At 37.8% G+C, this 22,833-nt stretch overlaps 1 long non-coding RNA gene across 1 annotated transcript in view; it reads right to left on the reverse strand.

The window, feature by feature from the left end:
• The window catches only part of LOC103095349 (uncharacterized), a 33,992-nt gene extending 20,251 nt beyond the window's left edge, over positions 1 to 13,741 (reverse strand). Inside the window, exon 1 of the long non-coding RNA XR_464896.3 lies at positions 12,804 to 13,741. This is a non-coding gene — a long non-coding RNA (uncharacterized LOC103095349). The remainder of the gene's footprint in view (positions 1 to 12,803) is intronic.
• Between the last annotated feature and the right edge of the window lie 9,092 nt (positions 13,742 to 22,833).

Raw genomic sequence — 22,833 nt, forward strand, 5'->3', positions numbered from 1 at the left:
TGTTCAGATATGAGTTCCTGAGAATAGGATATGTTAGAATATGAGCTCCTGGCTGACTGACCAGGTGAGAAAAGTTTGGGGCATAATTCAACTATTGAATACCATTTACTAAAGTAAAATTTACCTCCTTGCTTGGAATCTTGACCCAAGATCCCATGTGATTCTGTGTCACATGTCTCTGTCAATCAAAATGCAGTCTTTTCCTTTCCTTAATAGAAAAGGAAGGGGAAATTGAGTATATGCCTTAGTAGAAGGAATGCTCACTGTGTGGAGAGGAATTCTGGGAGACTATTACCCCTAGAAATCACTCAAATGGGTAGACAGGTGACTTGATAAGATGCTGGCAGAGAAAAGCAGCTTTATTCAGAAAAAAACAGCAGGCAGCAGGGAGCAGGGGAGGGGGAGAGGAAGAGGAGAAAAAGGGATTCTGCCCACACAAGCAGCTTGCTCAGGGCAAAAATGTCCTCTCCTAGGCGCAATCACAGACTTTTATAACAATCCTGATGCAAGATTCTCTTCCTCCCCTATATCCAATCCCACAGAAGGCAGGGTTGTGGCATTTACAATCTTGAGCACGTGATTTTCAACATTATGTACCCCTAAAGACCCCCATGATCAAGAAAAACTCATGACTATCATGGGATTCCCAGGCTGGGGACCATAATGATACTTTTGAAAGTCACTGTACTTTCCCTCATTCAGCTTATCTTATAGTTGGCTTTCTTCCCAGGGCACAGATAAACTCTTCTTGAGGTTTTTGAAAATAGGTCAGGAAAACTAGAAGTTTGGGGGTTTGGGGGGGTTCTGGAAGTTTTAGTCTAAGGAATAATAACTCTAAGGCATCTTGAAAATTGGGGTTACACAACAAGCTAAATACTACTCTGAGAATTACACACTGAATCTCATCGCACAGTCTTCCTTTTAATTTCAGAGTTGTATAATTCTCACCCACCTCACTTTCCCCTATATGCAACAACAACTACTAAAACATTGAGCATAATTGGACTCATCTTCAGAAATCATCTTCATCTGGACTCTATTCCTACTGTTCTAGGTTGCTTGCAGAATCTTGGGGGCGGGGTCCTCCTACTAACAAACATTCTTTTGCATTGCTAACATTTTATGAAATATAGTCTTCTACCTCAGGTTGTGTAAGAGATCCAGAAATTCCTGCACCCCTAATTTTTAGTCTAAAGTTAGCTTCTTGTAACTACTTCAACCTATTTCTATATAAACTCAATTATAGATCATCAAACAAAAAAATCTCATTTGTCTAAAGCTATCACTTAATCAAAGGTTAAAACTTTTCTTCTACTAGTCAACTTGCTTGTTTCAAAAATGGAAACTTTCCATCTTACAATTTGCATCCTGTGTTGATCATAGAAATTTGTCACAAAAGAAAGCAGGGAAAATGATCTTTAACTGTCCTTATGACTTTTTTAAGGACACAGAATGAGTATGTCAACACTGTCTGACTTCACATACAGGTCAGAGCTATCACTAGTTCATGTCATAACTGTTTCATTCGGGGACCATCAAAATGCAGTGTGCCTTGCCACATCAGAAAGATCCTACCTCAGTTTCAGACTGCGATCATCCTCTCAACTTCTAATAAGGACTTTCACTTGTCCTCTGAATATCTTCTTGTTCTCTTCCAATGATGGTTCAATTATCAGACAGCCATACTTGAATTCCAGGCTTACTGTAATATTAGGTATGATTCCCATAAATCTATTCTCTTAAATGGCAAAAATAATCCTACTCATTACAGTTGAGAGAAAACCTACTCCCTTAGTGTTCCAATTTCATTCTTTTCCCATAATTTCAAACAAATTTCCTGCTTACTTATTCTAACAAATTCTTAAAATCTCACTTCAAATTTAGCTAAAATAAATGTTCTTCTCCTTTAAGTTCTTTATATAGTAAACATCAATTCTATATCTCTTTATTCTATACATTATTTATAGTTGCCTTACAATGGTCTTCAAAACACTTTCTCTTACTCTATCCTCTTAAACTTCCTCAATCTCTAAACATCCATGCTTTTCCCCCTCAAACCTCTGCTTCAAGCAGAATCCAAATTCTCTATTTTGCCTTCTAACACCTTCATATACCTACTTACATTGTTCATACAACATGTCTGTTTTCTGGCTCTCAGAAAGGGGCCCCATATTCTGAATGAAGTCTCCTACATCTTATGTCTTTCATATGCTTATTCTATACCTCTCTTACCTTCTTCGACTTCCTTTTGCCTTTATTCAACTTAACTTCCACTGGGTATTCTGTCACCTGCTTTTGGCTGCTCAGAAGAGCCCTGATTGTCATTCTTCTTATCAATTGTGTCATTCACATACATAATTTACATTTCATATCTTTACATATTATCTTATCCAATTCACCTCCAAAATTAGTTTTCTTCACAGTACAAATTCATACATCATTTGTATATATATAAAATTACATCCTATAGGCAAATTGCATTTAAATCCATATTTACATTCAGTTAAAATAAAATCATTTGTTATTAACAACTGTTTACAAATTCAGAAACCCTTTTTCAATGTTCCAACTCATTACATTTCATTTCAAATTTATAAATTTAAAACTCTTCCCCAATGTTCATTACATTTTTACTTATTGCTAAATTCATATTACATATATTACATATATTAAAATAACATTTTCGCATTATCATTTGTCTATCCAAAATTTAGATCATACAAAATCTTCTTCATATTACATCACATCTTCTAAGCTGGTACTAAATTCTTATACATTTTATACTCATTTTATTGAACCCTTACATTCACTAAACATCCATCACATTCTCAAATTCTGTTTAACAAACATTTTAGATATATCCAAACATTCAAATCTCTAACCATTATTCATTTCAAATCTCAGTGATGTGTAATTAGAAAAAATCTTGTATCTTTGGTCTCCATCTCCCAGAATTCTTTTTCTTCTCCCAGCATCCCTTTCATGTTTGCATATAAGTTATTGGTAGCTCCTCCCAGCTCTCTCTTTTTTCCACTTGTGAGGCTGGGTGAGCTCTCTGTTTCTCTAGCCTTTATTTTCCTTTTTGCTTCAAGTTAATTTTAATAAATCTTATTAAATATAATACTTGTGGCATTGGATATTAATTTTAAAATCTACAGTGAAAACTAATAGTTCTCTCAATATTAAGTTCAGAATCAATCTTATCTGGAATATTATACAACAGATAAACAATTTTCAGCACTGAATCACTTTACATTCATTTCACACAATTCCACAAGTACATTACATGATCATTTATGATTTTCCAAAATCATATACATCAATCTTTTTTTTGTCTTACTTTTTTTTTTAAACCCTTACCTTCTGTCTTGGAGTCAATACTGTGTATTGGCTCCAATCCAGAAGAGTGGTAAAGGCTAGACAATGGGGGTCAAGTGACTTGCCCAGGGTCACACAACTGGGAAGTGTCTGAGGTCAGATTTGAACCTAGGACCTCCTGTCTCTAGGTCTGGCTCTCAATCCACTGAGCTACCCAGCTGCCCCCCATATACATCAATCTTAAAAATTAATCCTACTTAAAATCCAATGAAATTGTGGGATCAAATCTTCCCTTCTCTTCTAATATCCCCTTTTACCACTCCTTGGTTGCCAGCCAAAAAAGGGGAAAAGGAAAAATGTCGAAAGGATCTTTTTTGGCTTTGTCCTCTATGAAAAGTAGAGGGCAGAGTTCCTTTTTCTCTCAATTAGATAGTCTTAAATTTTAATATGTCTAATAATTCACATTCCTTTTTGAATCTCTCAAATACATTCTCTGGTCTGTCAGTTCTCCCACTTTCTAGAATTATGGGGGAGTATAGAAAGAAACAGATTTACCTCAAAATCACTTAAAGCTTTCTTTCCCCAACCCTCCTTTTTGTGTGTGTACACACAACAACACGGGGTCACAAACAACAAAAACAGATAACAAACAGTTAACATAAATTTTGAAAGCATACTTCAAAATCAGTGTTCCTGGGAATAGGAGGCTCTATAGCCTGATTCAGCAGTTCTCTCACAGTTGTGTCTTCAGGCTTCAGCAGCCTAGGAGGACAGCCTCTTGTCTTCAAGGCTTTCTCCTTATCTTCAGTAAGGCCAAAGGAAGATATTTGGTTCAAGGCAACTGTGTTTCCACTATCAGTTTGGTAATCTGTTTTCTAAGCTCTTGATTCAATCTCCCCACCTTCCCCAAGGAAGGAGGGTACCATGAGATATGCAAATCCCAGTAAGTATCTAAAGCTTTGGCTAATCCCAGCAACATCTTGGATGTGAAATCAATATTTCAGAATCAATATTCTTGATGAGTGTATTAATGGGGAAATTAGTGGGGAGAAGGAACCAAAGTTGCCAGATACTTGGGGGAATAAATATAGTCTAGTTTTAGTTGTGTGGAGAGTGTTTTGTAGTTGTGTTCCTGTAGTTCCTGTGTTTGTCTCGGGAGGTAGATTCCTAGGTATTTTATTGTGTCTAAGGTGATTTTGAATGGGATTTCTCTTTCTAGTTCTTGCTGCTGAGCTGTGTTGGAAATATATAGAAATGGTGATGACTTATGTAGATTTATTTTGTATCCTGCAACTTTGCTAAAGTTGTTGATTATTTCGATTAGCTTTTTGGTTGAATCTCTAGGATTTTTTAAGTAGACCATCATGTCATCCGCAAAGAGTGATAACTTGGTCTCCTCCTTGCCTATTTTAATGCCTTCAATTTCTTTTTCTTCTCTAATTGCTACTGCTAGTGTTTCTAATACAATGTCAAATAATAGAGGTGATAATGGGCATCCTTGTTTCACTCCTGATCTTAATGGGAATGGATCTAGTTTATCCCCATTGCAGTTGGGTAATAAATATAACGTAACACCACTTCCTTCCTCTCCTTCCCCGAAGTTGGGCTGTTAACAAATGGAGGCAGTTCTGACTGGACTAAAAGGTTAAATAAAATTTCCCCTCAGCCCTCCTTCTTTAAATTATATTCTTTGAAATTCCCCTCGTAACACATTGAATCTGATTGAAGTCTCTATTAAAATCAAGATGTCTATTTATTTAGGTGTAAAGGGTTGAAGAGTAATAAGGACAGAGGGAAAAGCAAATCCCTAGCTATTTCCTTTACAGATTTTTGGGGTTTGAACCAGGGAGTCCTCTTTAGAATAAGCTCTGAGGTTCCCCTAAGAGAAAAAGACTTTATCCTAAGGGTGACAGCAGTTGAAAGATAAGATCTTCTGTGACTCAGGCAAAAGGATTGAGAAAATGGGTATCTTCACAGCAAAGGGTAGTTTCCTCTCCTCTCAGTTCAAGGAGCAGAGAACCTTTCGGCTTCCCAACTGCTGACTTTTTTGAGCTTGGCTGAAAAGTTCCATATCACCCCCCAGATGTCTGCTGGGGTTCCATTTCCTCTTCTCCTGAGACAGTCCTCCAAATTCAATTTTTCCATTGCTTCTGGTCTTTCCCTATCTTTCCCTATCTTGGCACAAGGTGTTCAAGTAAAATTCTGGTTACTGTCTGAATAATGGCTTGGCTGACTCCTCTGGCCTCACCAAGTTCTTTAGCACTTGATTTAGTAACTCCACATAAACTAAACTTTCCCTTGCTAGAAATCAGGTCTCTCTCACCTCCCATCTTCAAAGCCTGAATGAATGCATGTAATTTACAGGTTTGGGCTGACCGGGCCTTTGAAGCAGGCTCTTTGCTTTCCTCAGTTACTGCATATTCATTCCTTCCTTTTCTATCTAAGACTCTTGAGGCTCCATCTATAAATAAATTACTTCCCAAGGCAGGGGATACTCTTGCAAATTCTTCCTCAATGTAGTCTGATAATCTATCACTTCCATCTGTTTCCTTTTGCTCTTTATGATTTTCTTTCTCAGTTCCCCACAGAAACTTTGCAGAGTTCAAATTATAATCTGATATCAGAACTAGATCATCTTTCTCTAACAAATTGACCTCATGCTTCAACATCCTAGAGTCTGCAGTCTCTATGAGAGAGAGAATTTCCTGCCCTCTCTGTTGTTTGGAGCAATTCTCTTTCAAGTGTTCTATGACATATGGCCTCTGGAGGCCTTCCAAACTGATTGCTCCATCATTCCTTCATAGGAATCTGTCCATTCTTAATCTGCACTTCCTGGAAGAGCTCTATTAATAGATTATTCATCCAATCTTCCATTTTCTGGAGCTTTCTACTACTATCTGGCCAGAGATTAACAGTTACATCTAGGCCAGAATTCAAAGAATCAGTGGAGGTTTCATCTTTCTCCTGTTTAACTTTATACAACTCATTGAGGTTCTCATTCTGGGGTACATCTGTTCTTATGCCCTGAATTATATTCTCCTGAGGGGCTGGAGAGTTCTGTTTTTGAGAGAAGTGTTCCAGCTTATCCTCTCTCTGCTTCTGAGCAAAAGTAGGTCTTACATTCTCTGTATTTTAATATGTCCCTCCTCACCACAGTTGCAGCATATTAAGGGAGCTCTTGCTTTCGCCAGGGACTTTCTTGTCCCTTCATCTATCTCTTTCTTTCTCAACCGGACATATTCATTCTATATCACCTCCCTAATGAAGGTTTTGACTATGTTTCTATCTTCCTCTTCTTCTCTTCTGACATATACCAGCTGGGCTTGCTGGAGTAATTCATCAAGAGGTTTCATTATCCATTCCTCTATCTTATTAAGTTTGCTTCCATATATCTGGACATGAATCAGTGACAAAATAGCTTTTTAAGAGATTTTGTCCACCAGGCTCAGTCAGGTCTATTCCAGAATACTTGCTAAATGCCTTTCTCAATCTATGTATAAACTCAGTTGGAGTCTCATTTTTTCTTTGTTTGGTCTCATAAATCTTATACAAATTCTGACTTCGAGGTACTGCTATCCTTATCCCTTGGATAATCATCGTTCTAAGATCTCTCATATTCATTTGATAGCAAACTCATTGTTATCCCAGTGGGGATCTCTTACAGGTCATTTTGCCTCACCATTGCGACTTCCTTCCTCCTCAGAGTGTTGACGGCCCCATACTCTCATCTCTGCTCTTCTAATCTGACCTTTTTCTTCCTCAGTGAATAACTGCTTCAAAATTGCCATCATCTCTGGCCATGAATATAAATTTGGCCCTAAAAATCGATCAACTTGATCAGCAACACCCACAAGGTCTCCTAGCAGAACTTTCATGTCTCTAAAAAAGTTCCAAACCTCAGAGGCCCTGCGAGGGACTCTAACATAGCCTAGTCCCTATCCTACTGGTACTTCTCTGAGTGAATACTGCTTAGCATATCCCCCAAAAGGGAAATTCATCTGGTCTTCTAGTAAACTCTTAACTTCTCTCTTCAAATATTAATAGAGGTCTGGTAGAGGAATAGTTGCTCCCTCAGCTTCTGCTTGAGTTTTGGCAGTGGGCGAACTGATGGGAGCAGGAGGGAATCAGATATGGGGGAGAGAGAGAGACTATGATGGCTCCCAAGTTTTCTCTATCTCTTCCTGTGATTCCTTTTCCTTCTCTGCTCCAGTAACTGTTACAACCAATGCTCTGTTTCCTTCTGCCTTTTCTCTCCTCACAAAAGTTTCTACATTTGGTTGCCATAATGCAGCCTATGCTATCTCCTTATCATTTTTAAATTTCCTCTTGTTAACAGTCTTGTTTAGGTTCTCACAAGCCATATAATCATTGGATCCAAATTTTGGGCATAGCGTAAGGGTCTGTGTGTCAGTCTCTAGATCTACCCACTGAAAACAGAAAAATTTAATGAGCATTCCTGGGTCAAAGTGTTTGTATCAAGGGGAATTTTTCCAGGCTTTCAATTTAGCTGCTAAAGGACTATCCCTGGGAATTGTGTTAACTTCTTGTCTGTATGGATCAATGTCCTCTATTATGGATTTCTTCTTCCTCTGGGTTTATGCTTTCTGCCCCATGTTTTTGTCTTGAAATGTCTAGTCTTGCTTTCTTTTTAGGTACAGCTTAACTTGGTGAACTGCATAGAACTGCCCTATGTCTCTGCCATTTCTCTCACTGCTTGTCTTCAAAAAGACTTTTTACTTTTCAGTTATCCAGTCTCCTACCTATCTCTACTTGTTCATTTGCTTAGGACTTCTTCCCAAGCACCTATTGAGAATATTATTGATAAGGATTTGGAATAGGTTCTAATAAGTGTGTAATTTAAAATCTGTTACCCTAAAAACTACATTTCCCAGGAGCCCACTGACTTCCTGTCATTAAGTACTTCCTGTAGATAGGGGATATCAGGCAGTGGGGAAGAAGGGTCCTGGGCTCTTTGGCTTCCTGTCTCAGGCATGGTGGTAGTGGTAAGCAGGGTTTTGAACAGGCTGATTAGCCATATGTGTTTGTTTTTATTTTGTTACCTTTTTATTCCTTTACTTCTAATGATCATTAATAAATCTCTTAAAATATAATATTTTTATTGAGATTATTTTTAATTTTTACATAAGTTAAATGGCAGAAGAGAAAAATTCTGTCAGATCTTAAGCCAATTTAGAATGAGAGACAAGGGGGTGGAGTCAAGATGGTGGTGTAGAGGCAGCAAAGGTTCAGACCTCTGAAAACCCTTCCTTACCAATTACAAACTAAATGCTCCCAGGGGTCTGAAAATCAAACCTAACAACAAGACAGAGCCAAGGAACCCTCCTGCTGGACCCAATTCAAAAAGGTATGCCCCAGCAAAAGCTGGAATTTGAGAACACTCAGGTTTAAAGGGAAGGGAAAAGAAAGGTCCCAACCCCACTTAGAGCACTAAGCCTCCAGTAGCAGCTAGAACCTCTGGGCAGACCAAGGCACTGGTCTGGAGGGAGTACCTTGCAGGCAGAGCTGTGCCAGACTCAGGACAAACACAGGCGGTGGGGAAGAAATTGGAGAAGGAGTACAGAGTTGGCAGCCGGAGACCCTCCATATTGCCCCCTCCCCCCCCCTCCCCCCCCCCCCCCCCCCCCCCGCTTCCAGGAGGTTTTGGCCTCAGGGCATATCCAGCCCAACCCAGTAGGACTTAATCCCATCAACAGTCTTCAAAGGGCAGGGAAGCTCAAGCTCCAACCCCACTCCCCCACAGATTGTTGGACTTTAATCCAATCAAAGCCTCCAGAGCACAAGGACGCAAAAGCTCCAATACCCCTCCACCACAGACTGCACTGAGAGACTTGCTGACAAAACTCCAAGAGGGAAGGCTAAAAGAAAAGCCCAAACCCACAGATCCAACACATAATGAGAGGAGCAAGAGTGCAGGCAACTACAGAGGGAAAAGAAGGGGCAAATATGAGCAAACAACAGAAAAAGAAAAAAGAAATTACAATGAACAAAGAGCAAACGGAACAGAGCAGGAGGAAACACCAAACAATAAAACAGCAATCCCAGTGAATTGGACATAGGCTTTGGAAGAATTCAAAATACAATTCAAAACACAATTAAGAGAGGCTGAAGACAATTGGGAAAAGAACTTAAAAACTAAGATAAGTCATCTGGAAACAGAGGCACTTGAACTAAAATGAGAAAATAGTGTCTTTAAAGCCAAAATCAACCAGCTGGAAAATGAGGCAAAGGAGGTGAAAGATGGGGTAAAGAGGATGAAAGATGACTCCAACAAAAATCATACCAGAAGGCGAAGGATGACCAAAAATCCAGGGAAGAAATCCAGTCTTTTAAGAACCAGAATACAACAACAACAAGAATCAAGTGACTTCATAAGGCAGCAGGACACTATAAAACAAAAGTTAGTTAATGAAAAACTTGAGAAAAATATGAAGCATCTCATTCACAAAATAGAAAATTTAGAAAATCATTCCAGGAGAGACAACTTAAGAATCATTGGCCTACCAAAAGACCATGACAAAAGGAAAATCCTGGACATCATACTACAGGAAATTATCCAAGAAAACTGCCCTGATATTCTAGAACATGAGGGAAAAGTGGAGATTGAAAGAATCCACAGATCACCTCCTGTACTTAATCCCCAACTGACAATACCCAGGAATGTTATAGCCAAATTCAAGAATTATCAGACCAAGGAAAAAATATTACAAGCTACTAAGAAGAAGTCATTCAGATACCATGGAACCACAGTGAGTAACACAGGCTCTGGCTGCATCTACACTGAAGGACCGAAAGGCATGGAATATGATATTCTGGAAAGCAAGGGAACTAGGTCTACAACCAAGAACCAACTACCCAGCAAAACTGACTACATTCTTATGGGGAAAGTATAGTCATTGAACAAAATAGAAGAATTCCAAGCATTTGTAAAGAAAAGACCAGACCTGAACAGAAAATTTGATGTCCAAGCTCAGAATTCAAGAGAATCATCAAAAGGTAATTAAAAAAGAGGGGAAAACAAAACAAAACAAAAAAACAAAAAACTTTTTTAAGAAACCTAATAAGTTAAAATGATATGTATCCCTATAAGAAAAGAGGTTATTGGTAACTCTTAAAAATTGTTATTACCACCCAGGCAGCTAGAAGAACTACACTTAAATGGAACAGTGACAAACTATATAGGATAAAATGACATGACATAAATATGTATATAGATATATGTATGCATAAATACATATGTATGTATTTTTATATATATATATATATATATATATATATATATATACAACTAGAGCTAAAAAAGAGGTTAATAATAAAAGAAATGGGAAAAGAAACTGAAGGGGGTAAATTTATATGTCACAAAGAAGCACATGGTGGGAGGGGGGAGAACATAAATACACTGGAAGGGTAAAGAGGTTGGAGACAGGAGATACTCAACTCATACATGCTTTGAAATTGACCCAAAGAGGGAAGAACAATCCAATCCATTAGGGCAGAGAACTGATTTGTGCCCTATAGGGAAGTATAAGGGAAAGAAAATGGACTGGTGGCGAGGGAAGCAGTACAAGGGAGGGAGAGGGTTTGGAATATGTAAAGGACTGTTTAAAAGTTTAAAAGGACTGTAAAGAAAATAAGTGGGGAATAAGAAGGGAGGGGTTAGAAAGGGAAGTAAAATAAGGGTGGGAATTAGGGGAACTGATTAAAAAATAAAACATTGGTGTGGGAGGAAATAGTGAAAGAAATAAAGGCAGGACTAGGAGTAGAAATCAAAATGCTGGGAAATACACAGTTGGTAATCATAACTCTGAATGTGAATGGAATGAACTCACCCATAAAATGCAAGCGAAAAGTAGAGTGAATTAGAATCCAAAACCCTACCATATACTGTCTACAAGAAACACATGAGGAAGGTAGATACGCATAGGGTCAAAAATAAAAGGATGGAGTCATATCTATTGGGCATCAACTGATAAAAAGAAGGCAGGAGTCGCAATCATTATATCTGACAAAGTAAAAATAGATTTGATTAAAAGGGAGAGGGATGGTAATTACATCCTGATAAAAGGCAGTATAGACAATGAGGAAATATCAGTACTCAACATGTTTGCACCAAATGGTATAGCATCCAAATTTCTAAAGGAGAAACTAGTGGAGCTCAAGGATGAAGTAGAATATGAGAGAAAAATCTGTTGGAATTCTCAGGTGGGGGTTTCCAACTGATATTCTGAAATCTGAGGAGATTCTGAGGGTCTTTGGGCTGTGCTTGGTCACAAGCTATTCTAAATTCTCTGGGACTTTCCTTTAAAAAACTTTGGAAATACCTGGATTGGCAGTTGTTGAAAAAGAGAGTAGTGACTATATATATATATATATATATATATATATATATATGTATATATATATATATATATATGTACATATATATATATATAATTATTATTATTATTTATAAGGATATTGGTATTAGGTTATTTAGTTAAGATTTGGAGTGTTTAGTGAATTATAAGGAGGATTAGAGTAGCCTGGTTCTCCAGGAATGAAGAGACTCTGGGAGGCTTCAGAAAGTGGGTGGCATTAGTTAGAAATTCCCTTAGTGATAGGGAGCACTACTTTTAAATTCCTATAATCTAAATAAAATAGAGTTTATTTTTTATACTAGTCTTCAAAGTTAAGTGTTAATTACACACAGCCCTGAGGTCAAAGCCTAAACAAACAGGCAGCTGACCTCTTATAATAAACAACAGCAGATAGTAGGGACTCTGGATACAGTTTCCAAAATATCTTACACACCTCAGAACGAAAAGGCCCTCTGTCTATACAAAACTTACCTCTGCAACACCTCCTACCTTACTGATTAATTCAGATCCAGCAATTACTGATCTCCACTTGCCACTATCTCAGCTCAGATCAGTACTACTTTAAAATGCCAGTAAATAATAAATTGTAGATGTCATACATGTTATACATATGGATTACAATGTCACTCACCAGCTCAGGTACAGCTTTAAGCTATCTTGTATCTTTACAGGAAACTGGGAACTACTTCTGTTTTCCACCCTGAAAACTTCCCCTCAGCACAACCATGCACAGGCCTCTGACAAGATCTCTACCTCAGATTAGCTAATCATACTTGCTGAATCTTTCTACCTCGCATTTAAAGCTGAAGGATTTTTCCCCTTTGGAAGCACAGCTTTATTCCCTTATCCCACCTAGACTTATCATTCCACTTTCATCCTCAAACTTCCCTAATTAGAAATTCCTCTCTGAAGCTCCACATGTACACATAAGCACTTCAGACTGTTCTCAGCTGTACAGATACGGAACTGAGATAACAAGGATTCTTACTCACTTTGCTTGATCTTAGAAAGCCTCCTGGATGCTACCCGTCAGCTATTCAAGCCATGTCCATTCACACACAAGCTTAGAGAGGGAAGACGCCTCCCCCAAGATTTGTTGTTCATACTCACGCAAAATGAATGGTCTCTACGTTAGAAGTGTTGGCTCCAGTCTCTTTTCTCTTGCATCTATCAGTCCTTACAGGCTCTCTTGCTCACAGGGTTTTTTTAAAAAGCATAAAGAAGGACTCAGATTTTTCCTAGTGGGTAAACTGAGGCACTTCTAACATTATAGAATCCCGGATGAGCCCCCATCTGTTTGGAGTGGAATTCTGGGGAGACTCATACCCCCAGAAATCACTCTAATAAGCAGACAGGTGACTTGATAAGATGCTGGCAAAGAAAAGCAGCTTTATTCAAAGAAAACAGCAGACAGCAGGGAGTGGGGAATGGGGGAGAAGGGATTCTGCCCACACAAGTGACTTGCTCAGGGCAAAAATGTCCTCTCTTCTAAGTACAATCATAGACTTTTATAACAATCCTGATGCAAGACTCTCTTCCTCCTCTTTGGCCAATTCCACAGAAGGGGCGGGGGGAGAGGGGGAGGCTGCGAAAAACCCATGACTATCATGGGATTCCTCGGCTGGGGACCGTAATAAAACTTTTGAAACTCACTGTACTTTCCCTCATTCAGCTTATCTTATAGTTGGCTTTCTTCCCAGGATACAGATAAACTCTTCTCAAGGTTTTTGAAAATGGGTCAGGAAAACTAGAAGTTTTATTGGGGGTAGTGGGGAGGGGGGCAGGCAGTTTTAGTCTAAGGAATAATAACACTAAGGGGTCTTTAAAATTGGGGTTACAATAAGCTAAAGACTACTCTGAGAATTACACACTGAATCTCATCCCACACACCCACCGAACACTCTTTAAATAAATATGGAAGAAGTATTTACTATAATAGACTATAGAGGCATAGATATGAATTTAAAGAAATAAATCTCACATAACAATTGAATACCCCTAGTTTTCCACTGAACAGGAACTAACTTCTAAATTAGATTCATTTCTAGAACAAAGAATATTTTGTCAAGGGAAACAGAATATTAAAAAATAGAAGTGAGTCCTTACCATAAACATCTTTTTTGCCTTTAAGCAGTAAAGATATGAATATAGCGATGTCTCTTCTCATTAACAAAACTCCTAAATGATGAAATTTTGAGGTACTCTCTTTATATCTCAACAGATGCTCCCTTAGAGTTAAAAAGGGCCTGATGCCATGAACTGTTGCAATAAAAATGATTTGGGATTCCTATTATACTTTCAGGAAATAAGATGGAAGAGTAAGAAATGCTCTCAGTTCACAAAAAGCCATCTACACACACACACACACACACACACACACACACACACACACACACACACACACGAAAAAAATATATATTTCTAGCCAAAGAAAATCAAGAGAAAACCAGTTCACAGGGGAAAGAAGGGAGAGTAGATCAGTCCCTGCTACATTGGGAACAAGTACAACAGGGACTAACCTACTACATGGGGCCCATGAAAAGGGACAAGTAGGACAAGCTCACCCAGTGGGAGCCAAAAAGGGTACCAGTGGGACTAGCCCATAGAAGGCAGGCCAAGAAGAGTACCAGTGGGAACAACCCACCTAGCACAGCCCAAGAGAGTGTGTAAATGGGACTAGTTTACCTAGCACAACCAGGGAAAGTACCAGTGGGAACAATCCACCAAACAGTCCAAAACTGGGTGCAGGCAGGACCAGCCCACCTAGCAAGACCTTGGGGGAGGGGGAAATACAGTGGGATTGGGAACCAATGCACCTCCAAAGACACCAGGGGAACTTGCAAAAGGGAGAGTTGCTAACAAACCAGTGGCTAACAAAACAGCTGCCACCATCCTCACAGCAAGATGGCCAGATTACCCCCTCCTCAAATGAGACCCAAAGGCAGCCATACACACCACAAAACCAGAGCAGACCACACTGCAGGCTTAGAACAGTACTCCTTCTATGCCAGGAGGAAAGAAGAACTTAAACACATAGACAAGGTGGTGAAATTAAAAAAAGAAAAAAGGAAAAACTGGAATAACCTAACCTTAGAGAGTTACTAATGTGATTTTTTTTTAAATGGAAAATGACAAATGCTGCAGAGGATGTGGGGGAAATGGTACATTAATACACTGTTGGTGGTCATTCCAGAGAGCAATTTGGAACCAAAGGGTCATAAAACTTTCTGTTCCCTTTGACCCAACAAAACCACTACTAGGTCTGTATCCCAAAGAGATCACAGAGAATGGAAAAGGACATCTGCTTGCAAAAATATTTGTAACATTTTTCTTTATGGTAGCAAAAAAATTGAAAACTGAAGTGATGTCTATAAATTGGGGAATGGATGAACAAGTTGTAGTATACAGTTTTAACAGAACACTATTGTTTCATAAAAAATGGCAAATGGGATGATTTAAGAAAAACTTGGAAAAACATATATGAACAGATGCAAAGTGATGTGAGCAGAACCATGAGAACATTGTATACAGTAAGGGAAATATCATATGATGATCAACTGTGAAGGTCTGCATTATCAGCAATGATGAAAAGTGCTGTCCACAGCCATAGATGCTACAGAGTGAAGTATTAGGGTAAAGAGGGATGTTGTTGAGGAGGATGCTGGGTTAGAATGCTTTGTTTAATGATTACAAAGTATCTGTCAGCTCTCCGCCTTCAAGGAAAGCCTGGAGTGACTCCCCTCTACTAGGCCAGTATAAAACGGCTTAGAGATTAAATAATTATATAAAAATCTATTTATTTATACTTAACAGATATGAGTATAAGGATTAGTAACAAGGAAAGCCTTAACACTAAGGAAATTAAATCTCCACCCACTCTTCTAAGTTTGACTCACAGCAAAGTCTTCTTTTCTTCAAGCTACTCACAGCTACTTAACACTCAATAAAAACCATAAAACATGCTGTCGGAGTTGTCTGTATTTTTGGTTTTATTTTGGGTTTTTGGTTATGTATGGCTTTGCTCTTACAGCAATGACCAATATGTTTTGCATGATAATAAAAAATGGAAAAAAAAAAGATCAGTCAATAAGTGTTTCCTGGGCATCTGCTTTATATTTAATACTGTGCTAGATACCAATGAAAGGATACCAAAGCATAAGACATAATTCTTTCCCTGGAGTAACTTACATTCTTATTGAAAACAAAACTAGTGTACAAGTTAAAAAGTGCAGTTTAAAAAATTGTGTTGTACCAGTTAAGTATTACAGGAGTTCAGAGAAGAAATGTCCTTTACATGAAAGAGTTAAGCACCACTAGTAAATACAGTTTTATATCTATATGTATGTGTAAATATACATAGATATGCTTTATCAGAATATCTATTGTTCGACATTGTACTAGAAACACTAGCAGTAGCAATTTCTCAGAGAAGAAAAAGAAATTGAAGGCATTAAAATAGGCAAGGAGGAGACCAAGTTATCACTCTGTGGATGACATGATGGTCTACATAAAGAATCCTAGAGATTCAACCAAAAAGCTAATTGAAATAATCAACAACTTTAGCAAAGTTGCAGGATACAAAATAAAACCACATAAGTCATCAGTATTTCTATATATTTCCAACACAGCTCAGCAGCAAGAACTAGAAAGAGAAATCCCATTCAAAATCACCTTAGACAAAACAAAATACTTAGGAATCTATCTCCCGAGACAAACACAGGAACTATATGAACAGAACTACAAAACACTCTCCACACAACTAAAACTAGACTTGAACAATTGGAAGAACATTAACTGCTCATGCATTAACTGCTGGGAAAATTGGAGGACAGTGTGGGAAAGATTAGCTTTAGATCAACACCTCACAACCTACACCAAGATAAATTCAAAATGGGTGAATGACTTGAACATAAAGAAGGAAACTGTAAGTAAATTACATGAACACAGAATAGTATACATGTCAGACCTTTGGGAAGGGAAAGATTTTAAAACCAAACAAGACTTAGAAAGAGTCACAAAATGCAAAATAAATAATTTGGAATTCATCAAATTAAAAAGTTTTTGTACAAACAAAACCAATGTAACTAAAATCAGAAGGAAAGCAACAAATTGGGAAACAATCTTCATAAAAACCTCTGACAAAAGTTTAATTACTCAAATTTACAAAGAGCTAAATCAATTGTACAAAAAATCAAGCCATTCTCCAATTGATAAATGGGCAAGGGACATGAACAGGCAGTTCTCAGCCAAAGAAATCAAAACTATTAATAAGCACATGAAAAAGTGCTCTACATCACTTATACTCAGAGAGATGCAAATCAAAACAACTCTGAGGTATCACCTCACACCTAGCAGATTGGCTAACATGACAGCTATGGAAAGTAATGAATGCTAGAGGGGATGTGGCAAAGTAGGGACACTAATTCATTGCTGGTGGAGTTGTGAATTGATCCAACCATTCTGGAGTTGATGGTGGAGTTGTGAATTGATCCAACCATTCTGGAGGGCAATTTGAAACTATGCCCAAAGGGCGATAAAAGACTGTCTGCCTTTTGATCCAGCCATAGCACTGCTGGGTTTGTACTCCAAAGAGATAATAAGGAAAAAGACTTGTACAAGAATATTCATAGCTGCACTCTTTGTGGTGGCCAAAAGTTGGAAAATGAGGGGATGCCCTTCAATTGGGGAATGGCTGAACAAATTGTGGTATATGTTGGTGATGGAATACTATTGTGCTCAAAGGAATAATAAAGTGGAGGAATTCCATGGAGTCTGGAACAACCTCCAGGAAGTGATACAGAGTGAGAGGAGCAGAACCAGGAAATCATTATACACAGAGACTGATACACTGTGGTACAATCGAAGGTAATGGACTTCGCCATTAGGGACAATGCAATGTCCCTCAACAATCTGCAGGGATCTAAAAAACACTATCCACAAGCAGAGGATAAACTGTGAGAGTAAAAACACCAAGGAAAAGCAACTGCTTGACTACAGGGGTGGAGGGGATATGACTGAGGAGAGACTCTAAATGAACACTCTAATGCAAATACCAACAACACAGAAATGGGTTCGAGTCAAGAACACATGTGATACCCAGTGGAATTGTGGGTCGGCTATGGGAGAGGTGGTGGGAAGGAGATGGGGGGGAGGAAAAGAAAATGATTTTTGTTTCCAATGAATAATGTTTGGAAATGATCAAATAAAATAATGTTTATTAAAAAAAAAAAGACTTGATAAATTCACCTTTCTAACATTTCTCAAATATAATCCTTCTATCCTCTAATACTGCCCCAATTTTGGTGCAGGTCCTTATTACTTCATGCCTAGACTATTACCATAACATACTTGTGGGTTAGCCTGCCTTAAATATATCTCCCCTTCGTCATCACAATGATTTATTTAAAATTCAGGTCCAACTATTTCACCATCCTTACTGCAGTGGCTCCCTATCACCTCCAGGATCAAATACCAAATTCTCTGTTTAGCATTCAACTTCTTTCATAACATAGGTCCTGTCTGCCTTTCCAGCCTTCTTACACCACATTTCCCACTCAATACTCTTTGATTCTTGATGGATCTTCTTGATGTTCCATGAATAAGAAATTTCATCTCTCAGTTCCAGGCATTTTCTCTATCTTCCTGGATCCATGCCTGGAATGTCATCTCTGCTCACTGGCTTCCCTGACTTTTTTTAGTTCTCAACTAAACCCCAGATTCTATTGGAAGTCTTTCCCAATACTTCTTAATTCCTAGCTTATTTTCTATTGATCTAACATACTACTTTTTTGTACATATTGGTTTACTTGTCACCTCCATTAGATTATAAACTACTTGAGGGCAGGGGCTGTCTTTTGTCTCTTTATGTATAGCACTTATTGGAGTACCTGGCATAGTAGGTATTTAATAAGTGTTTGTTAACTTTTAGAATATAAACTTGAAGAATCCATCTTTTTTAGCATATATTCTTATTTCTAGTGCTTAGCATAGTATTTGGCACATAGCAAGTGATTAATAAATACTCTATATAACTCTCCATTTATCTTCGTTATTCACATATGAATTGTAGAGAATTATTTATTAATTAAGAATTATTTATTAATTAAGAGTTCATTAGGAAATAGAGTAAGTAGCATAAGCTATTGATAGATGCATACGATATTATAAGCTAGGTTTCTTTAACAAATCTGAATAGAATCTCAGATGGACTTATGGGTAAGAGAGAATTTTCCCAGAGTGCTTTGGTAGATAAGAAGATTTTTAGATTTAGGAAATTTCTTAGAGATTTAGTATAAGGCTTAGATTTAGTCATAGTATAAGACTTAAGAGTTATAATCTCGTATTTCCTACCTCCTATTTCCTATCCCTACTTTTCCTCCAAATAAATAAGGATGCTGGTTTACCAAACTGCTCTCCACAACTTATATCCAACTCACACCAATATTTATTACCCATAACAGTTCTAAGGCAGAAGAGTAGTTAGGGCTAGGCAATGGGGGTTAAGTGACTTGTCTAGGGTCACATAACAAAGAAGTGTCTGAAGTCACATTTGAACCCAGGGCCTCTGGTTTCTAGGCCTGAGTCTCAATCCACTGAGCCATTGCTGCCCCCTGCTAAATTCATTTTTTAGAGTTTCATCTTCAGGATGAAGTATTTTGAAAGAAATAATTTGTATAAAAGTATATACAATTATTTATGCCAATATTTGGTAGTTTAATAATGGTAAGAAAAGAGAAATAAGATAATAAAATTATATAGCTCTAAATTCTAGACCTGGTTGTTGTTTTGTTGTTGTTGTTGTTGTTGTTGTTTTTGTTTTGTTTTGTCTTTATTTTTTTAAAAGCATGTTCATTGACAACTTTGGAAATAGACTAGAGAACTTCCTTTGTAAATTTGGATTTGACACCAACCTGTCAGAAGTGGGAAATGTCATCCATTTGAACTTCAAGTTAAAATTCAAAATGACCTTGATAAATAGAGAAGTGGTCAAGAACCAGCATAATTAAGTTCAGTGGTGGAAAATTCTAGGAAGTTATGTGTGGCAGGAAGATGGTAGGGAACTACTGCAAATATCAAATTGAAACTGAGTTAGGATGAAACATTAAAAGACAATCTTATATTCAATATTAAATTCTGTTTAGAAGATGTTAAGTTTAAATGTTTACTGGACCTCTGGTTCAAGGTCACTGAAAGTTCGTTGGAGATGTGAGATTGGATGTTAGCAGAGAGGCTAGGGTAGGATAGATAGACTTGAGAATCCTCAGAATGGAGTTTAAAATGAAATCTATGGTTGCTGATATGATCACCAAGTTAAAGAGTATAGAGGCAAAAGAAAAGAGGGTCCAGGGAACTCTGTGGTACACCTTTGGTTAAAGAGCATAATCTGCATAAGGATCTAGCAAAGGAGACTGGGAAAGCGCAGTGAGATAGGTAGGGGAAGAACCAGGAGAGTGGTGTCCAAAAACCTAGAGAGAAAAGAGTTTCAAGAAGAGGGTATTCAGCAATATCAAAGATTGCAGAAAGGTCACAGAGAACGAGGACTGGAAAAAGGCCATTGGATTTGACGATTAAGAGATCACATGTAAATTTGGAGAGAATTGTGCTAGTAAAGTGATGAAGTCAAAAGCCACAATATAAAAGAAAAGAAGAGGAGAGGAAAGAAAGTGGAGGCACTTTGGGAGAAGAGAATACTTAAGGGGGAGCTAGAAAGTAAAGTGGGGGAAAGGGAGCTGGTGAAGAGAAACAATATTATAGAGTGAGTTTGACTCTGCTTGATATGATGGTCCAGGATTGGAAGTCACCAACTGGGCCACAGGGCAAAGATTTCTCTGGAGTAGGAGGATGGTGGGAGGAGAGGAAGAGAAGTCTAGAAATTCCAGTTGGGATTGAAGTGAGCATAGCTAGAGCCCTCGTGAAGTGGTGGTCAGGACTAGGGAATCATCAGTCAGGAGAGTATCTTTAGAAGCAACTTCAAAAAGAATTAAGTAAGTTAGAAATAGCTTAAGAAGTACTTATATACCAGCAAATTTTAGATTTTTCAGGTTTCATTACGGTGCCACCTAGCTGCCTGTAGGTAAGAATATCCACCTGAAATCTGGAGGACTTATCTTCCTGAATTCAAACCTGGCCTCAGATACTTACTGGCTGTGTGACCCTGGGCAGATCACTTAACCCTGTTTGCTTCAAGTTCTCATCTGTAAAATGAGCTGGAGAAGGAAATGTCAAATCACTATAGTATCTATCTTTGCCAAGAAAATCCCAAAATGTGTCATGACTAAAATGTCTGAATGATAAAATTCTTGCCTATGAACCAAATTACCATTACCATAGTAGATGGTTTCAGAAAATGTTTCAGTCAAAACAATGTATTATCTGGTAGCCAAACTCCTAGTAATGAGATGGTATAAATGCATCGAGATTGGTCTTTGGATGACCAACACATGAACCATCAACAGACCAGTATTTGAACCCTTTCCACCTCATTGGAACCTGCCAGAATTTACAGTCCTCTGGCATAGCTTTCTTGAACCCTCAGTCTACAACTCAACACAGTGAAGCACTGAAGTAAGACTTTGGTATAGGAAGCTACATATATCTACACCTATGTGTACATATAGATATAGATAGATAAAATTACATGTTCTTAAATTAACCAGTATGTATCTTCAATTCCTTGTCGTGTTTGAAAACTGAGATAAACTAATAAAATTCTGAGCACCTTCATTTAATTGGTGTGACTACTAGTCAATAGCAAAATTGGTCTTGGACTCCTCAGCAAGCCAAGACCACATGGTAGGGTTTTCTAGCCTTCCTATAGTTTTGGGAAGTACAAGAGAAAAAAGAACATGAAGCCTCACAGATCGAAAACAATACGATTCGTTACAAAGTCTGAAGTATCATAGGCCCCAAAACAAAATGATTACCTAGACATTTGGGGTTAGCAATAGCCCCTCCTTCCTTCATGCTGTGAGGAAAGGTTGACTCTTTAGTTGAAGAGAGATAACAGACTTTTTGGTGCCCACTTGCATTCTGTAAGACTTATTAGTAGGATTTGTAATAAAAAAAATTATGAGATTTATAGTTTCTCAATAACTTTATTAAAACAAAGTATTTATTAAAAAAATAATAGTAGTAAGGAGAGGAAAAGGTAGGAAAGAGTTAGAGAGATACTTAACATTCTAATCTATTGGCCGCCATGATGGGCCTGTGGCTAAACTCCAACAAGGGTTCCTTCAGCTCTCCACACTCCAACCAGAAGACCCAGACAGGCCTCTGGTCTGACCTTATAAGATCTTTTCTCCACCCACTAACTCTCACGTCACATCTCAGAAACTAACCATAGTTTCTTAATTTGCCTGGACCACTCAGGGTTGCAGTGCCTGTGGAATCAGTTTCCCCGCTTATTGGTTCCCTGGATTTTTAACTTCCTTTCTCTAAGGGTTTATCTATATCTGAATTTACTCAGTGGTCTTTGATCTCCAGGTCACTGAGACATGATGTTAAAAAAGATGACATAATGGAGAGAGAAATTTGCTTCTGACAGATAATAGATATCCCTTAATTGTTCATGAGTATGCAAGGATAACATACTTCTTTGAGGTAAGGTGATTTGTGTAGGACAACTGAATTTTAAATTTAACTCAGAAAGGAAAAATAAATGTTTCAATTCATGGACTTCTGAACTTAACTCAGAAACCAAGAAATATGGCCTAGGCAATTTTACATGTTATGGTTCTATAAAACTGAATCATTCATGAAATGGAATCAGAATCAGTTTGATTTTCTAACCATCCACTAACCTCCCACAAAAAAAAAAACAAAGAAAATATTTTCTAAATAGACACAATCCCAAAAAACTCCTGTATTTGCAAGTCCAAAAGGACATGAGTCTTATTCTATGTTTTGAATCTTCTTGCCTCTCTGTCAGAGGATAGGTGGTATTCAACATCAGCCTTCCAGAATGAGAAGTTCATTGCATTGTTCAGAATTCTCAAGTCTTTCAAAGTTGCTTATTTTTACAATGTTGTTTAAAATAGCATGAATTTTTCTGGTTCTGATTATTTCTGTCTCCATCAGAGGCACTTCATAAAGTCTTCCCAAGTTTCTCTGAAACCATTCCATTTATTGTCTTTTCTTATGA

The sequence above is a fragment of the Monodelphis domestica genome, chromosome 3 (genome assembly GCF_027887165.1).
Source record: "Monodelphis domestica isolate mMonDom1 chromosome 3, mMonDom1.pri, whole genome shotgun sequence".
NCBI classification, from domain to species: domain Eukaryota; kingdom Metazoa; phylum Chordata; class Mammalia; order Didelphimorphia; family Didelphidae; genus Monodelphis; species Monodelphis domestica.